A 21258-nucleotide genomic window follows, 5' to 3' on the forward strand; every position below is an offset into this window, starting at 1 on the left:
TATATATCATATATATAACACTTTCTATTGCGCAAGACGCCCTTGCATTTACAATTGCATTTATTTGTGGAACACTTCCTTTTGCAATAACAGTGTGTACATATACTCTTCTGTTTTCAATCTACCGAAAGTCGACATTCTCCAATTTCGGTCTTTCACAGTAACATATGTTTATACGATTATATATATATATATATATATGTATATAATATATAACACTTTCAATTGCACAAGAGGCCCTTGCTTTTACAACTGCATTTATTTGTGGAACACTTCCTTTTGCAATAACAATGTGTACATATACTCCGCTCTTTTCAATCTACACCAGATCATATCTGTGATTATCGACATACACCGGTGAGGGTCCGAATGTAGAAGAATGTAATGCAGTATTTGATCTTTCACCGACGTATTGGGTGAATGTTGACATTCTCCGGTGAAAGTCGATATTCTCCAATTTCGGTCTTTCACGGTAACATATGTTTATAAGATTATATATATATATATATATATATATATATTGTTTTTATATATATATATATATATAATCGTTTATTGCAATGCATTGTCGGAAACGCTTTCCTGGCCCATAGTGACGAGAGACAACACAAGAAAAATAGGGTACGAACATTGTAAAGATATTTGTTTATTTTCCTTAGCGCAGCGGAAACCAAGAAATAAGAACAAAAGCAGGGGATCGCCATCAAAGAAAGTATTCGAAAGTTCCTTCGGAACGTATCCTAAACATGGGTTTGGTAGGGATAGTCCAGTGCATTGTTCAGCAAGATCACGAGACCTAACTTGCATTATCAGTTCGTCTCGAGGTACTTCAACACATAAGTGCACGAAACCCCAGTTAGAAGTCCAACAGGAACTTGTGGCACATATTGTGGCAGGTGCTCGGAAAGTCCTGGGGATGCACAGTATTTTCCAGAACATCTCATGTTGGATGTGCGAGAGGTGGGATACCTGTAACAGGGTGCAGGTCGTAATTTCGAACACCTTTTTTGAGGTCCATAAGTGTCTAATTTTGTTGCTAATTTTTAATTTCTCTTGTGCTAAGCATAACTGGTGTCCGATCTTTCTTGTGTTTTGTGTTGTTTGCACCTGCCAGGAAAGTGTTTTCGGCCATGTTTTGCCATTTAATTTTTCGTCATCGTCGTCTCTCTCATATATGTGTATAATTACTTATGACTCAAGTGTTGCTACTATACGCTGACATTTACAAACACGGTGTTTAAAATGCTACATATTCCCATCCGAAAATATATTTTTCTTTTCCTCTTGCCCTTCAAATAAGATATATGTGTCCTTCATTGCAAAATTTCCTGGAACTTTAATTTTTCTTTTTTCGAGGACAATGGAGAACATATTTCAGTATAGGCAGCTGTCGATATTCAAACATCAAATTGTAAAAGCCATTAAAGTGTGGCCGAAATGATCAGAAGGGCTAAATTCGCATAAGGATTTAGGAAATACATTTTGAAAGATTTTGTAAATTTTCCTTCAATAAATTTAATGCAACAGGCAAAAGAAATTACAGGGAACAATAAATATAGTTGAAAACAGTTATATCTTTTCCTAATTTACTTTGATTTGATTGATTTCTTTCTTTCTTCCTGTATAAATAAATAAACTTTAAGAATGCAACTGAAGAATGAGAATAAAAGTTTCAATTGAAAACAAATGGTGGCAAAAATCCTAGTGCGGCTCTGCTGGACGACGAAAAAGACCAGCAATATGATCCGAATTTGGAATAAGGAGAGAAAATTTGAAATCTGTGCAGCCAGCGATGCAAAGAGACTCGTTAAAATACAGGTTTTGCTGATTCAGAAAGAACGTTACGTGTATATCTTCTAAAATGCTTTTTCCATCCTTTGTTTGTAGTTGTTTCCCTTTTCATTTCAGTTTCCTTTTTTCCTCCTATTTTGCAATTTTCGTCATTGTTTCCCTCTGTTTTTAAGCCGCCTGTTTATTATTTCTGTTATTATTATTGCAACTTATGTAAAAATTAAGTAAGGAAAAGTAAGGCACTGAAACTTTGCAAATTATTACGCTCTACGTGAGATTCATGGAGGCCGCTTATTGCATACAAATAACGCAAAATACTTTAACTTATCTGCTTGGCTTTAGGTGAGAACAACGAAAACAACAAACTCACCCTTTGTAGAAAACAATTCTGCCAGGCAATAATCTACGGGGAGATTTTTCCCTATGAAACTGAGCCAAAAGTGTTATATAGTATCTAAATATGGAAGTGTTGTACATGTTAAACGTAATCGTCATTGCATTACCTTCACTATTTTACTACTGAAATAAAGATATACCGATTTTTTTGTAGATTGGAAAATCCTCCTTGTGATCATGAAAAGGAGCAAGAACTGGAAAAGAAGCGAGAACCGGAAAAGATGCAAAAACTGGAAAAGAATCAAAAACTGAATAAAAAGGAAGAACAGGAAAAGAAGCAGAAACTGGAAAAGAAGCAAGAACTCAAAAACAAGAGAAAACTGGAATTGACACAAAAACTAGAAAAGAAGCAAGAACTGAAAAAGAAACAAAAGCTGGAAAAGATACAAAAACTAGAAAAGAAGCAAGAACAGGAAAAGATACAAGAATCAGAACAGAAGCAAGAACTGAAAAAGAAGCAAAAATTGGAAAAGAAGCAAGAACTGAAAATGAAACAAGAGCAGAAAAGAAGCAAAAACTGGAAAAGAAGGAAGAACTGAAAAACAAACAAAAACTGGAAAAGCAACAGAAACTAGAAAAGAAGAAAGAACTGAAAAAGAAGCAATTACTGGAATGGATTCAAAAACTAGAAAAGAAAGAAGAACTGAAAAAGAAGAAAATACGGAAAGGAATACAAAAACTAGAAAAGAAAGAAGAACTGAAAATGGAGAAACATATTGAAGAGATGCTAAAACAAGCACACAAAAATGAACTGGAAAGGCAAAAGTTGAGGGAAAAATTGCAAAAACCAAAAAAGAGAGACCTGAAAATGAAGAAGGAACTGGAAAAAATGCAAAAACTGAAAAAGAAGCAACAGCCGGAAAAGATGCCAGAAATGGAAAATATAGAGGAGTCTGAAAAGACGCAATACCTGGAAAAGAAGCAAAAAACGGAAAACATTCCAAATCTGAAAGACAAGCTGGAATCGGAAAAGAACTGTCAAACTCGAAAAGGAAACCGGTTGAACTGCGAAAAGAGCCAGAACTGGATACCGACTGTAGAACGATTAATTTAATGACCAAACGAAGCAAGACCCGGAAAAGAAAAATAGAACAAATAAATCATATACCTGCTTCATTTTACCAAAATTTATTATCAACAACATTTTTATTACCAAGAACTTTATGGTATTCTTAGTATATGGACGGCATTTGATAATATTTTGCTCGGTAAGTGTAACTACTGATATATTATTAGCTAGTAATTAGTCATGCTAACTTTAAGATACCAGTATTATTTTAGCAGCAACTAAGTACACTCTTTCGTAGTTCAGATCTATGTTTTCAGTGCCTTTCATGGCTGCGAGGTCTTCCGGTTTTACCTGGAAAGTCACAGTTTATTGACTTTTTTAACACATAACTTTACACATGACAATATTTTTCAACAATAAATTTATGTTGTGCTACTGGAATTAAATTGTGCAAATAAATATTGCACGGCATATCTTTCATAATTGAACTCATGAAATTAATTTATACAAATTTCATTTTAAAATTTGTTTGACCCTGAGCTGTCTTATCCAACTGCAGATATTCATAGAACTTTATATCAAGGTTCAAAGAAACGTTCAAAAAGGAATGTTTATCCACTTTTAATTATGTGTTAATCAGCATGATTTTCATTACTAAGATTGTAATTCTAAACAAATTAAAAGCTATTGTAGTATGTACATTAGCTTTTCATTTGCTTTCACCTTGTTTAAATTCAGTTTGACATACCACAGTTTCCGTCTCTACTCAGGATTTTTTCAGTGTAAAAATTCAAGATTACAAATTGAAATGAGCGAAAGAAATAACTTTACAAATGTGTGTATACATTACATCAGAATCAAAATATAATTAGATAAATAAACTGAATAATATGTTATAAAGCGAATTTATATCAATTTCGATTTCTTTCAAAATAGAGATTCCTTCGCACCTCACAAATCTCACAGAAACTCTCGGTTTGTGATTCGTGAGCTTTAGTTTTTTATATTTGGAATTTGGCAGCAATATGATTCACTGTTACGATGCAAATTCTTGCTCACAAATTGGTTATCTAACTAGAAAATGGTATAATTAAAATAAAATGAATATTATTAGATGGAAATGTTGGTTTGCTTTGCGTTTATCTGAATGGTATCGTATATATAAACCTGTTGGAGACGTGTTTTTCCCACACATCGAATAGAGACACATAGTCACATAATACAAATAATATGAATACAAGAATATAGTGTAAGATGAAGCTCTACCACATTTCTCTATTACTTAAGACTGCGAAAGATTTGTTAAAGCATTAGAGGATCATACTCTGATGGATCTCGCCGTTCTGTTTCATTTTCTGCCCTCGAAAACACACTATACAATACAATAGATTACTTTTGAAGTACAATAGATTACTTTTGCAAGTACAATAGATTACTTTTGAAGGAATGGATTATTTGAAAACATTGTAACTGTAAGAATTATTCTCTGACGTTATTACTGAAAAAGCGGTTGAGAGCATAATCTTTGGCTATGAGCTTTAAGCTGTATTAAAACCATTTTGAAATGTAAGGCCTACAAACTGAAACGTAACTTTATCTTATTTCTGTACTATTCATTAGAGTTATATACATTCCCATCAATAGATTCTGAATGGCTAAATATTCTGCTTACCCAAATCAGTTATTTTTTTCCTCTCTTCTTTTTCTTAATTTTAATTAGTCCGGAAAGTAAAGCTATAGAGAATTTCACTTCTTCATTAGAAATCTGATTTAGAATTTTGTTTTCGGAGATAAAAGTTTGAATTCTTTATCCCTTTTCTAAACACAAAGATTGAAAAACGTAACATCGAAATTTTGAAAACATTTATACACTAATAGAAGCGAAGAAAAACAGAATATAATGCTTCAGCAAGCATGTAAATATCTCTATCACTTAAGTTTCAGCTATGTTTGTTATAGTATATTCAGGCGTATAAGGCGCACTTTTAAAAGAAAATGCAAGATAGAAATTTATGGGTACGCGCTGTACGCCAGCTATAAAAATGTTATGTTTAGAAATATGGAAAAAGTGAGCATACGAAAATTAGATTTCTGCGTGTAATTAAATGCTTTTTATTTAAGAGAAATAACATGGTTTATGTACTTAAAAATTTTCGTTATCGGATTCTGTTTCATTTTCACCTTCACCTCTGATCCATACTTGCATAGACAGATCCAAGTTCCTCATATACGTCTCAAGCTATAACTTCAAGCACATCATCGAATTCTCTTTCAGTTTTGCCGTTACTTTTACTCTGATCCACACATAAATAATCATCTTTCGTTGCATCTAGACCGTCAGATATACCACATAAATTAAACGGGTTTAATTTTATTCCGTGATTTTATTATCTACTTACACACTATATATGGACTGGTATGACGTATTTGGTCTCCATTTGTAATTGTTTTTTTCACCTTCACTTTTGTTCGAGTATTCCACTAACGTTTAAAATATTCTATCGATGATTTATTGACATATATGTCTAATATCTGAACTAATGGCAATAATCCGCCTGGATAAACTGTCATATCTGTATAACACTCTTTCAACAACATATTTGTGTTATCCGTTAGATGGAGGCTGAGCATGTCCCAAAGTATTAGACTTTCTTGATTATCTGAGGCAAAAGGAAGCTTTTGCCAAATATTTCTTATCCACAGTTTCACAACATTTTTCTCCGCCGATCATTTCTCGTGAATACGGATGAAAACACTTTCGGGAAACTGCACTTCAGCAAAGTCTTTCTTTTCAAGATATCGATGAGCTTTTAATTTCGTACGGTCGGCTAAGCAGGAGATCAGTACGGTGAGGTGAGATTTCTCGTTGGCCTATTGATTTTATGTTAACCGTTATTTTTCTTTCATATCATTGTTTCTTTATCTCCTACTATATCAAAACTACAGGAATGACATCCATATTTGCAACACGTGATTATTTTCAATGATTATCCGATGAGAATGATTCTTTACAATGATTATTCGATGACAATGATTATTTGCAACGAATATTAAAAGCTGATGACTATGATTACTTAAATAGAATATGCGATGACAACGATTTTTTCCAAAAACGCTTCGATCACGTCACTATTGTAGTATATCGCTATACTCCTGGGGTTGGGAATTGTACTACGGCCCTGTAATTAAGCGTTTTAAATGACGTCAAAAAAGCCACTGAGCCAGATATTTTTATTAGTAACTGCTGCGTATTGGGATCGAAACCGTTATTTAAATCTTCTGAATAAAATTTGGGATAATTCTTTCTACGTTAGAAAATAACGCAATTTGTAACACGAATTTCAACAAAATTACATGCATCGAATAACAGGATTACTTAAACGGAAAGAACAGTACAACAAATCGCTCTTTGCAACTCGGCTTTTGTCCGACACTTGTTTTTCAGCTATCGTATCTACCCATTTGAAGATACCATGTGAAGAATCCTTTTCTAGTGTGCAAATTAATTAAATGTATGTTATGTATATATATGGAGATATCTTTTCGAATTAGGAAAGCAACAACTTCTTTTAACGGAAACAACCGAGACATTAAATTCAGTCCAATTTAATTTTTCATCTAAATCATTTCTTAATTGCAAAAGTTCATATTAATTTTCGTTGCAAAGGAGACTAGGTGTTGCTGCAAACAAATGAAATACCAAACATCATAAATTTATTGAAGTCAACAGCAGAAAAGTGTTAAACAACTAATAGATTACTTCAGTGAAACGTAATTGCATTTAAACGTATTAAATTGTTTTCAGCAGATGTAATAATCAGGAAGATCCGAAGAGATATTGTGCGTTTAATATTTCTTTTTTTTCGCTAAATTTTTATACATTTCAGTTAACGTGTAAATCTATGTTTTGAACACATGGCCCGTTAAGTGAAGAAGTCTGTGGGAAGGCAATTTTTAATCCTGTGCGGAAATTGTCCAAACGATTGATCATTCATCGGCTCAGCATACGCAGCCATAAGGTTGAGAGCCCAATCATTGCTTAGTTGCGCTCGACTGGAAATTTGATCAGCCTGGTCAACGGAAGCCACGGTTTAAAAAATTTACATGTTCTTAAATACTTGCTTATTAACTCTTGTAATATGATTAGATACTTATAGTCACAGTTCTATCACTTTCAATAATATATTTCATAAATTGTTCAAGTGCAGACACACACTTCATATTGTAGAAAAAAAATTCTCTGGAATTTTTGATGCAAATCCTAGTTTTCTTTTTCTAAGAATGGAAAGTAATGGAGAGTGCCATTTATAAAGCTTAGGTTTTGCTAGATTTGCAGGTTTTTCGCGCTCGCATTTTACGTGCCTTCTTAAGAATCTCTGGAAATAAAATGGAAACTTTCCATGATTTGTTGCCAATCTAATTGGAGGAAAAAATGTATTCTTTATAGGGATACTTGCGGAAAGTAACTGTGGAGCAATCTTCTTGTATCTGCCTCGTCCCATCCTGTTTGTTATTTAATCAAAACGTGTTTGGAAATTTTTTTCCTGATTGCAATGTTTGATCTGAGATGATAGATGTCAATCAGACCTTCTAATATGGCATCCTGAGCTGCTGATGGCAGCAGCTTCATTTCCTATTATACCTGTATATCCTCATAATGGAATTTAGGCTAATAAGACGAATATTCATTTCGATATTTACTGTTTTTTGAAGATTTTGAATAAGTAAAGCTATTTTCTTCGTGGAACATAGCGCCTTTAAAAATCTTTGACAAAAATGTAAAAATGTAATGTAAAAATGCTCGCAAAATGTGACTTACTACTTTTGACAAAAAACGTATAAATAATCATTTATTAAATTAATGAATTCAAACATATGAACATATATATTTAATAAAATAAAAATATTTCAGCGCAAATAATTATCGACGTATATTTGAAGAAGAAGAAGAAGCAAAAGTATACTTCAGCGAACAATTACTAGAAGAATTGGATCCGCAATGTTTAAGATTGCAATACGTGTCGGAGACGTAAGTCATTTCGGACAAAACAATAAAACAAAACATAATGTTTCAGGTCCAGTTTAATTATACGTTTAATAATTTTTTGACAAAAACGCTGGTCTGGAAAATAATACGTTTTCAGATTTATAATGCGTAATGTTTTTTCATTCCTTCATTACAAAAATAGATTATAAATGTTTAAGTTGGAAAATCACATTGTGAAGAATTCAAATTTATTGTAATACCTTTTGATTATGAGGAAACTTTATTGCATTAACTAATGAAATACCTAAACAGAAAGCTAATATACAAAATACACGTGTTTAAACGGCCAGTTTGTAAAATTTGTGAATGAGAAGTAAGTGTGAAATAGTTGATATAATTAGAGTAACAAAGACAAAAAGGACTTTATGTTTATAAATAATATGCATATATATATGTATGTAAAACAAATTAAGTAAACACTGAAATCCATCCCATACTCTATTCGGAACAAAACTCATATAAATTGTTCTCTTCACCTGTTTCTGTTAGACTATATATTTCTAGATTTACAGAGATTTATGATATTATTTAGCTATAGTTTTGAGAATTTACTCATCAAACATAATAAAAATTTCGAGATTCTAACTTTTCATTGCAATTATTTTTTTAATATATAATATTAAATAATTTTGAATTAATAACAAATTAAAAAATAAAAATTAATTAATTAAAATATATGTTTATGTATATATATATATATATATATAATATATGTATATATATATAATATATGTATATATATATATATATATATATATAAACAAATTTAAATTCTTAACAAATACGTATAAAAGTAAAAAAGTAAAAAAATAAAAATATAAAAATGCAAATTTAAATTCTAAAAAAAGGAAAAAAGCCAAATAATTTAAAATAATTTAAAAATATGCAAACATGTAAACGATTTAATTCTGGAACTAATCTACAATATCATTTAAATTCAGAAGCATAAGCAAATCAAGTGCAAAATCTATCTATGAAAAAAAATCTAATATTATATATCCCCATCACATGATTTCAGTTAAAGATGATGACTTAGCTAAGTGGGAATATAAATTTTCCTGAAACAAATATTTCTCTTACTAAACCACAATATTGTAGAACTATGCATATTTTTTCTATCTCTGTCAACGCTGGCACGGTATTCCTATCTCTGTCGTGCTACTTTCTTCCTATTCCAACAATATGAGAAATATAAATATTCTAGAAATAGGTAAGTTTAGAATTTCAAATGAATTGGGGGCGCAAATGTGAATTGAAATAAATCTGAATATTTTATCTTATTCATCTGCCAAATTTGCTCTGTATTATAGATCAATATGTGCGATCAGAATTCCTAACATTAATTCACACACACACACACATATGCATATATATCTATATATATACGTTTATCGTATATATGTTACGGTGAAACACCGAAATCTGGAGAATGTCGGCTTTCACCGGTGAATGTCAACATTCACATAGTCGCTTGTTGTATGTCCGAAATATTTTTCAAAAACACTTATTTCTGACTTACACCGGTAAATGTCGACATTCACCATCTACTAATGGTGAATGTTGAACACATAAGAATATTACATTTTCTTCTCCGTAATTCGGTCGCGAAAAAACGCACTTGGGACTTAAAATAAGAACTTAAGAATATAAGAACTTGAAACACACTGTACATTCAAAATGAGAAAGGAAAATAATAGAAGTTAAAAATTTACTAAATTACGTGATTCAAATCTTATTATTTGCAACAACTTAAACTATTAGGACACTTTCAATTGCACAAGAGGCCCTTGCTTTTACAACTGCATTTATTTGTGGAACACTTCCTTTTGCAACGAGAGCGTGTACATATACTCCTCTCTTTTTGACCTACACCAGAGCATATCTGTGATTGTCGACATACACCGGTGAGGGACCGAATGTACAAAAATGTAATGCAATATTCGATCATTCACCGACGTATTTGGTGAATGTTGACATTCTCCGGTGAAAGTCGACATTCTCCAGTTTCGATCTTTCACTGTAACATATATATATATATATACGATTATATATATATAATTTATTTCCTAAACAATATTGATTAATTGATTATATTGTCTCCTAAGTTTATTTAAAGTAGAATTATTTTAAAATAGTTAATCAATACTGGTAAGTTATATTTTGAAAGATGTTTTGAGGTAACTTGAAAGTAAATTGTTAATAATGTTTTAACGGGGACTAGAATTAAATCATCATGAAGAACAAAATTTCAATTTTAAAAGGAAAAATTAAATTAAAAACATGTAATCATTGTCATTGATCGGGAAATAGTTGACTTTTCAAGGAGAAGAAACCAACTCCCGTATATATATATATATAATCGTTTATTGCAATTCATGATCGAAAACGCTTTCCTGGCCCCATAGTGACGAGACACAACACAAGAAAAATAGGGTACGAACAGTGTAAAGGTAATTGTTTATTATTCTTAGCGCAGCGGAAACTAAGAAATAAGAACAAAAACAGGGGATCGTCATCAAACAAAGTATTCGAAAGTTCCTTCGGTGACTTCCTCTCGGGATACGTCAACACATTATTGCACGAAACCTCTGTTAGAAGTCACACAGGAACTTGTGACACATATCGTGGCAGCTGCTGGGAAAGTCCTGGGAATGCACGGTATTTTCGAGAACATCTTATGTTCGATGTGCGAGAGATGTGATACCTGCATCAGGGTGCAGGTCGTAATTTCGAACACCTTCTTTCAGGTCCATAAGTGTCTAATTTTGTTCCTATTTTTTAATTTCTCTTGCGCTAAGCATAACTGGTGTCCGTTCTTTCTTGTGTTTTGTGTTGTTTGTACCGGCCAGGAAAGTGTTTTCGGCCATGTTTTGCCATTTCATTTTTCGTCATCGTCGTCTCTCTCATATATGTGCATAAATACTTATGACTCAAGTGTTGCTACTATATGATGAAATATACAAACACGGTGTTTAAAATGCTACATATTCCCATCCGAAAATATCTTTTTTTTATCCTCTTGCCCTTCAAATAAGAAATATGTGTCCTTCATTGTAAAATCTCCTGGAACTTTAATTCTTCTTTTTTCGAGGTCAATGGAGAAATTATTTCAGCATAGGCAGCTGTCAGTATTCAAACATTAAATTGTAAAAACCATTAAAGTGTAGCCGAAACGCTCAGAAAGGTTTAATTCGCATAAGGATTTAGGAAATACATTTTGAAAGATTTAGCAAATTTTCCTTCAATAAATTTAATGGAACAGGCAAAAGAAATTACAGGGAACAATAAATATAGGAGAAAACAGATATTTCTTTTCCTAATTTGTTTTGCTTTGTTTGATTTCTTTCTTTATTCCTGTATTAATAATAAAACTTTAAGAATGCAACTGAAGATGAGAATAAATTTTTCAATTGAAAACAAATGATGGCAAAAATCCTAGTGCTTCTTGCTGGACGACAAAATAGACCAGCATTATGTTCCGAATTCGGAATAACGAGAGAAAATTTGAAACCTGTGCAGCCAGCGATGCAAAGAGATTGATCTGCGAGAAAGATGACTTAAATGAGGAAACTCGGAGATATTTTAATGATGTGTAAGGTTACCTCTACTGGATAATAATAAGAAATGGTAAAATACGTAAGTAAATTATACAAAAATTGAAGAAATTTAAAATATCTGGCATGCGTAAGAAATAGTAATTGATTCAAAAAATAAATGAATCCAAAGCTTTCAAACTTATACTCGTTTAAATACAGGTTTTGCTGATTCAGAAAGAACGTTACGTGTATATCTTCTAAAATGCTTTTTCCATCCTTTGTTTGTAGTTGTTTTATTTTTCATTTCAGTTTCATTTTTCCTCCTATTTTGCAATTTTCGCCATTGTTTTCCTCTGTTTTAAGCCACCTGTTTATTATTACTATTATTATTATTTCAACTTATGTAAAAATTAAGTAAGGAAAAGTAAGGCACTGAAACTTTGCAAATTATTACGCTCTACGTGAGATTCATGGAGGTCGCTTATTGCATACAAATCACGCCAAATGCTTTAACTTTTCTGCTTGGCTTTAGGTCAGAAGAACAAAAGCAACAAATTCGCCTTTTGTAGAAAAACATTCTGTCAGGCAATAATCTACGGGGAGATTTTTCCCTATGAAACTGAGCCAAAAGTGTTATATAGTATCTAAATATGGAAGTGTTGTACATGTTAAACGTGATAGTCGTTGCATTACTTTCACATTTTTACTACTGAAATAAAGATATACTGATTATTTTGTAGATTGGAAAACCCTCCTTGTGATCATGAAAAGGAGCAAAAACTGGAAAACGAGAAAGAACTGGAAAAGAAGCGAGAACCCGAAAAGATGCAAAAACTGGAAAAGAATCAAGAACTGGATAAAAAGGAAGAACATGAAAAGAAGGAGAAACTGGAAAAGAAGCAAGAACTGAAAAACAAGAAAAAACTGGAATTGACACAAAAACTAGAAAAGAAGCAAGAACTGAAAAAGAAGCAAAAGCTGGAAAAGATACAAAAACTAGAAAAGAAGCAAGAGCAGGAAAAGATACAAGAATTAGAAAAGAAGCAAGAACTGAAAAAGAAGCAAGAGCTGAAAAAGAAGCAAAAACTGGAAAAGAAGCAAGAACTGGAAAAGAAGCAAGAACTGAAAATGAAACAAGAGCAGAAAAAGAAGCAAAAATTGGAAAAGAAGGAAGAACTGAAAAACAAACAAAAACTGGAAAAGCAACAGAAACTAGAAAAGAAGCAAGAACTGAAAGAGAAACAAACACTAGAATGGATTCAAAAACTAGAAAAGAAAGAAGAACTGAAAAAGAAGAAAAAACGGGAAGAGATACTAAAACTAGAAAAGAAAGAAGAACTGAAAATGGAGAAACAACTGAAAGAGATACAAAAACTAGTAAACAAAGAAGAACTGAAAAGTCAAAAGAAACTGGAAAAAATGCAAAAACTAAAAAACAAAGAAGAACTGAAAAAGAAGAAGAAACTGGAAAAAATGCAAAAAACAACAAACAAAGAAGAACTGAAAAAGAATAAGAAACTGGAAAAAATGCAAAAACTGGAAAAGAAGCAAGAGCCGGAAAAGATGCCAGAACTGGAAAATATAGACGAGTCAGAAAAGACGCAATACCTGGAAAAAAAGCAAAAAACGGAAAAGAATCCTCATCTGAAAAACAAGCTGGAACCGGAAAAGAACTGTCAAACCCGAAAAGGAAACCGGATGAACTGCGAAAAGAGCCAGAACTCGATAACAACTGTAGAACGATTGATTTAATGATCAAACGAAGCAAGACCCGGAAAAGAAAAATAGAACAAATAAATCATACACCTGCTTCATTTTACCAAAATTTATTATCAATAACATTTTTATTATGAAGAACTTTATGGTATTCTTAGTATATGGACAGCATTTGATAATATTTTGCTCGGTAAGTGTAACTACTGATATATTATTAGCTAGTAATTAGTCATGCTAACTTTAAGATATCAGCATTATTTTAGCAGCAACTAAGTACACTCTTTCGTAGTTCAGATCTATGTTTTCAGTGCCTTTCATGGCTGCGAGGTCTTCCGGTTTTACCTGGAAAGTCACAGTTTATTGACTTTTTTAACACATAGTCACATGACAGTATTTTTCAACAATAAATTTATGTTATGCTACTGGCTTTAAATTGTGCAAATAAATCTTGCACGTCATATCTTTCATAATTGAACTCATGAAATTAATTTATACAGATTTCATTTTAAAATTTGTTTGACCCTGAGCTGTCTTATCCAACTGCAGATATTTATAGGACTTTATATCAAGATTCAAAGAAACGCTCAAAAAGGAATATTTATCCGCTTTTAATTATGTGTTAATCAGCTTGAGTTGCATTACGAAGATTGTAATTCTAAACAAATTAAAAGCTATTGTAGTATGTACATTAGCTTTTTAATTTGCTTTCACCTTGTTTAAATGTAGTTTGACATACCACAGTTTCCGTTTCTACTCAGGATTTTTCTAGTGTAAAAATTCAAGATTACAAATTAAAATGAGCGAAAAAATAACTTTTAAAATGTGTGTATACATTAAATCAGAATCATAATATAATTAGAGAAAAAAACTGAATAATATATTATAAAGAGAATTTATATCAATTTCGATTTCTTTCAAAATAGAGATTCCTTCGCACCTCACAAATCTCACAGAAACTCTCGGTTTGTGATTCGTGAGCTTTAGTTTTTTATATTTGGAATTTGGCAGCAATATGATTCACTGTTACGATACAAATTCTTGCTCACAAATTGGTTATCTAACTGGAAAATGGTATAACTAAAATAAAATAAATATTATTAGATGGAAATGTTGGTTTGCTTTGCGTTTATCTGAATGGTATCGTATATATAAACCTGTTGGAGACGTTTTTTTCCCACACATCGAATAGAGACACATAGTCACATAATATAAATAGTCTGACTACATTACTATAGTGTAAGATGAAGCTCTACCACATTTCTCTATTACTTTAGACTGCGAAAGATTTGCTAAAGCATTACAGGATCATACTCTGAAGGATCTCGCCGTTCTGTTTCATTTTCTTCTCCCTCGAAAACACATTATCTTAATACAATAGATTACTTTTGAAGGAATGTATTATATGAAAACCTTGTAACTGTAAGAATTATTCTCTGACGTTATTACACAAAAAGCGGTTGAGAGCCTAATCTTTTGCTATGCGCTTTAAGATGTATAAAAGCATTTTGAAATGTAAGGCCTACAAACCGAAACGTAACTTTATCTTATTTCTGTACTATTCATTAGAGTTATATACATTCCCATCAATAGATACTCAATGGCTAAATATTCTGGTTACCCAAATCAGTTCTTTTTTTCCTCTCTTCTTTTTCTTAATTTTAAATAATCCGGAAAGTAAAGCTATAGAAAATTTCACTTCTTCATTAGAAATCTGATTTGGAATTTTGTTTTCCGAGATAAAAATTTTAATTCCTTATCTCTTTTCTCAACACAAAGATCGAAAAACGTAACATCGAAATTTTGAAAACATTTATACACTAATAGAAGGGAAAAAAACAGAATATAATGCTTCAGCAAGCATGTAAATATCTCTATCACTTAAGTTTCAGCTATGTTTGTTATAGTATATTCAGGCGTATAAGGCGCACTTTTAAAAGAAAATGCAAGATAGAAATTTATGGGTACGCGCTGTACGCCAGCTATAAAAATGTTATGTTTAGAAATATGGAAAAAGTGAGCATACGAAAATTAGATTTCTGCGTGTAATTAAATGCTTTTTATTTAAGAGAAATAACATAGTTTATGTACTTAAAAATTTTCGTTATCGGATTCTGTTTCATTTTCACCTTCACCTCTGATCCATACTTGCATAGACAGATCCAAGTTCCTCATATACGTCTCAAGCTATAACTTCAAGTACATCATCGAATTCTCTTTCAGTTTTGCCGTTACTTTTACTCTGATCCACACATAAATAATCATCTTTCGTTGCATCTAGACCGTCAGATATACCACATAAATTAAACGGGTTTAATTTTATTCCGTGATTTTATTATCTACTGACACACTATTTATGGACTGGCATGACGTATTTGGTCTCCATTTGTAATTGTTTTTTTCACCTTCACTTTTGTTCGAGTATTCCACTAACGTTTAAAATATTCTATCGATGATTTATTGACATATATGTCTAATATCTGAACTAATGGCAATAATCCGCCTGGATAAACTGTCATATCTGTATAACACTCTTTCAACAACATATTTGTGTTATCCGTTAGATGGAGGCTGAGCATGTCCCAAAGTATTAGACTTTCTTGATTATCTGAGGCAAAAGGAAGCTTTTGCCAAATATTTCTTATCCACAGTTTCACAACATTTTTCTCCGCCGATCATTTCTCGTGAATACGGATGAAAACACTTTCGGGAAACTGCACTTCAGCAAAGTCTTTCTTTTCAAGATATCGATGAGCTTTTAATTTCGTACGGTCGGCTAAGCAGGAGATCAGTACGGTGAGGTGAGATTTCTCGTTGGCCTATTGATTTTATGTTAACCGTTATTTTTCTTTCATATCATTGTTTCTTTATCTCCTACTATATCAAAACTACAGGAATGACATCCATATTTGCAACACGTGATAGTAAATAAATTTTTACATATTTTTAAAAACTCATCAAAGTTTTATCTCTATATTTTCGAAGCCTTTGAAAAAATTTTATCTCTTTTTCTCGGAGAACTGAATTATTCCGTGAAGTAAATCGAATACACAACCTCAGTTTGCTTTAGAGTTTTCACTTTCATTTGCACTCCATTTTTCTATTTTTAAGGCAAAGAAACGTACGCTGTTTCTTGTTACAATTAATCCATTCTAGTGATGATGGGGATTTTCTACAATGCAGTTTCCAACACTTTCGCCGACGGTAAGCTATTTCATTACTTCTTTATGCAATACACATTTATTCTTTGGCGCAATAATCATTGTAAAATTTCATGCCTCTTCCACTCGTGTACGAAGCATTCACGAAAACCAAACTGCATGATTTCCATTTTCTTTCGCAAACTGAATGACTTAACATTTGAAACTTGCATTGTGTTTGTTTCGTTCGGCGAAAGCCATAACTACTGCTGAAGAAAGCAATGGATGAACTACACTTCACTAAAATCAAATGTGATATCGTTAAGTCTTTGATGTTGACATCAGAACCACGGCTTCAAATGACTACAGAAAGAAGAAACATGACTCCTAATTTCGCAAATTCACTTATCCAAATTATGTTCCTTATTTCTCGAAGTCCTAGAATAACATTCTCTTCCACATCCAGAATGAATACAAATCACCTCCTACCTTGCAGAAATATTTTCCCCGATAATCAATTCTCCTGCGCACCACCTTATCGCTTGCGAAACTGCAATGTTTCCGCAATTGACATATTTGCTCGTGTTTTCTAAGGTATGAAATAATCAAGAAGAGCTGTTGCGGGATATGATGTTTTTGGTATTGCCAAACCACCATGTGTATTTTATTGCTTTCTTTATTTACTAAAGATCTGATGCATTGTAATTAAGCGATATAAGAACTTGATTTGTATGCGATTACGTTTTCTTATACAAAATGTTCCAAGAATGTGCTTATGCGTTGTAATTTCATTTATTCAAAACTCAGTCTAGTTATATTTATAAAATTTTCAATAGCAAACGAATGTTTTAAGAAAACAGTTTAAACGTTTTGGGTCAAGATACTTTTCAAAAAAAGTCTAATCCAAGAATTATTTATATGAGAAATTTTATGTAAAAACAAATGGCGCACATTTTTACGTTTGAAATTTACTGGCATATTCCATGACAAATTTAGTAAGAGATTTCAGGTTTTTACCAGCTATAGGAAGTCAAGGATTTCTAGAATAAGTTACAAAGTCAAGGACGAGTTCTGTCTATTGTTAATTGGTATTTTCATTTCCAAAACAGAACGTTGAAAATTAAATTTTGAGAGAAGTCTTTTTAATTTTTTTGCCACGCTGCATAATGAGTTCATTTCAAAAAAGCTGAAAATAAAAGTATCAATTTTCTACATTTTACTAATTATTCTTTCCTCCAATACCTAGATTTCATTTCGGAAACTTTCCTTTTGGTTATAAGAAATAAATCACAAAACAATTGACTGATGTCAATCGAAATCAGACGGAGATACTTATGTTCAAAATTATTTCATAACGAGTGCAAACCTTTTCCTCATAAAATTATGAGTGTCGGAGAAACATATGAAGAGCTAGGCTTCGTAATTTTTACAAAACAAATGACTTTAAATTTAAAAGTACCAAAGCGCAAACATTTACGATTTTCAAACCACATTTGTACTTTCAAGTCAATGCCTACCACAAACGACCAAGATCCGGTCTGAACGTTTGCAGACAGTGCACACACATGCGTTTCGAGTACCTTTCATTTTGGTTATTTGCGTATGCCATATAACCTTCTCAAATATTCTCATGCTTGTGACTCAGAATTGAATTATCATTTTAACTGATATTTTTATGTGACGTGTAACAATAATTTTGTTTATTTTTCAGGATGAAGATTCAGGCCCCCTTTGCGCATACCGACTGTAATTTGAATAGCCAATTTACAATAACAAGCTTAATAGTAACCGACCGTCATAGGAAGACGCCCGAGGCTTAAAGGAACGCGAACCTCTATCAAAGTTGCAACTTCTGTAAATGCAATTTTAACTTTAAAATTCTTTTATTTTCCCTATCTCGTGTCAAAAGTGTTTTTCTCTTCAGTATTTAGTTTAATAACGTTAAACTTTAATTTAAATTTTTCTTTTCGCTATTTTTACTTTAAAAAGATTTTAAGTTCTTTCATTTTACAAAAGTAATACTGATTTTAAAAACTATAAATATTTCCTTTTGGTTCTTTATTTTAAAAAATTGCTTTTAAACTCTCACTTTATTTATTTTACAGAAATATTATATACTCTTATAAACTAAACATATTTCGTTTTGTATTTCCATAAATGCCACTTTTTAAAAATATTTTACTCCTTTTTATTAAGGGATGTTGGAATCCCTACAGCAACAATGTTGAATTGGCCATTTTTGGATTACCTTTTCTGAAAATCTGCTGTTCTTACAGGCTTGAAGGTTTTTACGTAATTAAAGTACATCTATCACCTCGCGCTCTTTCAAGCACGAGGCAGGTTCGTCTATGCACTCGCCATAGTAGGAAAATAATCTCTATCTTTGAAATTTTATCCTCTAATTTATTACACATAACGGTACACAATATACAATAAAACAAATATCACTAGTATAGTATACATTTAATTATATACATAATATAAGGCGTGCAAAACATGTTTTAAGTAATCTCAGCTATATACATAATATAAGGGGCGCAAAACATGTTTTAAGTAATCTCTTTCCACACGGCATGGCTGCCGGTCCAATCGCTAAAGTACCAAGTCTCGTATTCACGCCACCAGCCTGCCTCGATCGGTTTTTCCGAGGAATCTCGAATTCTTTTAATACGGTGTCTTTAATCATAATATTGTTATTTCAATCCATTTCATCGAGAGTCGCGATCAAACTTTTAACTTTTGTTTTTAAACTCTGCAAAATAATTTTCCCTTCTTCAGATATTTTATAGAGATTAAGAATCACTTCAGCATGATGTAAAAAGAACAGCCATTTCTCAGCTTTCGATGGTGGGTCAAACATAACTCCTTTCATTATTTTCAAATGTTTCAATAATCGTTTCCCTTGCTCTAAGAATCTCTAAGAATCTCCTATATCTTGATAAAAATAAGAACCTTAATTTCTCATTTCCATATAAAATATACTTTCTCGGTGTCTACTGGCTTTAACGCCTGACATTCGAATCATGTTATTAACAGACATAAAAACAATTATAATTTTCTAAGTTAATATGGTTAATATATAAATTAAGAAGGACTTACCTTTGATCCCGATAGTGAAAATATCGAACGAAGAGCACAACTTGACGCTGTTAACTTTAATCATGAGCACACTGCAGTGGCACGTAACTTGACATGATTACAACACGGTAATTCACATTACCCCTGATTTAACTTTTCACGATTTCACTAGGATGATGAACACTGATGATCCCATTTTACCACTCACTGGCTGTTAACTTTTTAGCACATCACGCTTTCACAAATCGGATGAATTTATTCGCACACATGGCCCTAAACGCGCCATTTTCTTTCGTCATAAAAATCTTCTCTCATCGTAGATCCATTCGTGAACTATCACCGAATTTCATTTTATAACTTTCAGTAACTTTTTACAACCATATTTATTTATTATTTTCACTATTTAGTGATTTCCTTTTTCACAATCTTATCCAATCGACTGCGCCGATTTGCACCTCGCGCCGTTTCAACTCCGAGGCGGGTTCGGTCATTTCTAATGCACTCGCCATAATAGGAAAATAATCTCGATCAGCTTTGAAATTTTATCCACTAATTTATTAAACAATACACAATAAAACAAATACCACTACTATACATTTAGCTTAAGTTATCCCTTTGCACACGGCATGACTGCCGGTCCAACCGCAAAAGTCACAAGTCTCGTATTCTTCCCACCAGCTTGCCTCCACTCTGTTTTCCGGCGTAAGTACGTCCCTTCCTTTAACCGTCTTTAGCCCCTCGCAGATAAAATGTTCTGGAAACGTCTTTCGCTAAGGGAAGGAACATCACAATACCTAGCTGAATATCCTGAAACGAGCTTTTTTATCATTTTAAATTTTAGAGTATTTTACAGTATATTTTGTTACGCATAGTAAAATTTAGCACTGATTATAATCAAAAGCTCATTTCGGCAAATATTTGGAAGCGTAGTAAATAAGGTATAAAAATTTCAGATACCTGTGAGCAGTAGTTCTTGAGAACAGGTACTACATCGAGTATAAAAAATCACGTTCGGGGGAAAATCGCGATTTTATGTAAAAATTCTCAATTATCAAAGTATTCAATGACAAATTAAAGCTAGATTTTGTACAGTCCTAATTTTCAAAGAGATTAAAGAACGGTGTTTTAAGAAAGCTAAAATTGTAGAGAATTTGAAAATGCAAATATCAGAAATCCTCATTTTATGAAATGTTTTGGCTTTCAACACCCCTTCAACTATTCTATTCTTTAAAGGTCCTTTCTCTTTTTTTTTCTATTTTGGTAAAACTTGATATATAAATTTAATTCTTTGTCTTTTAATTTTTAATTTTATACCTCTGGTCGCATTTCTCTTTAACGATTAACATTTTGCATTTGGCTTATTATTATTATATTAAAATTATGCGAAATGAACAAACAGTAAATAATGAGATGCTCAATTAAAAACAAATACAGATTTAATGATAAAACTGAAATTTTTAATGTCATTACAAACAAGATTTCAAGGGGTTCAAGAGGCCGTTGCCTAAAAAAATAAGAAAACAATTCGTCGTTTCCGGAAGAAATGAA

Source organism: Stegodyphus dumicola, chromosome 5 (assembly GCF_044657685.1).
Source record: "Stegodyphus dumicola isolate Sdum_Otavi_A_Nest chromosome 5, ASM4465768v1".
Classification (NCBI taxonomy): Eukaryota; Metazoa; Arthropoda; class Arachnida; order Araneae; family Eresidae; genus Stegodyphus; species Stegodyphus dumicola.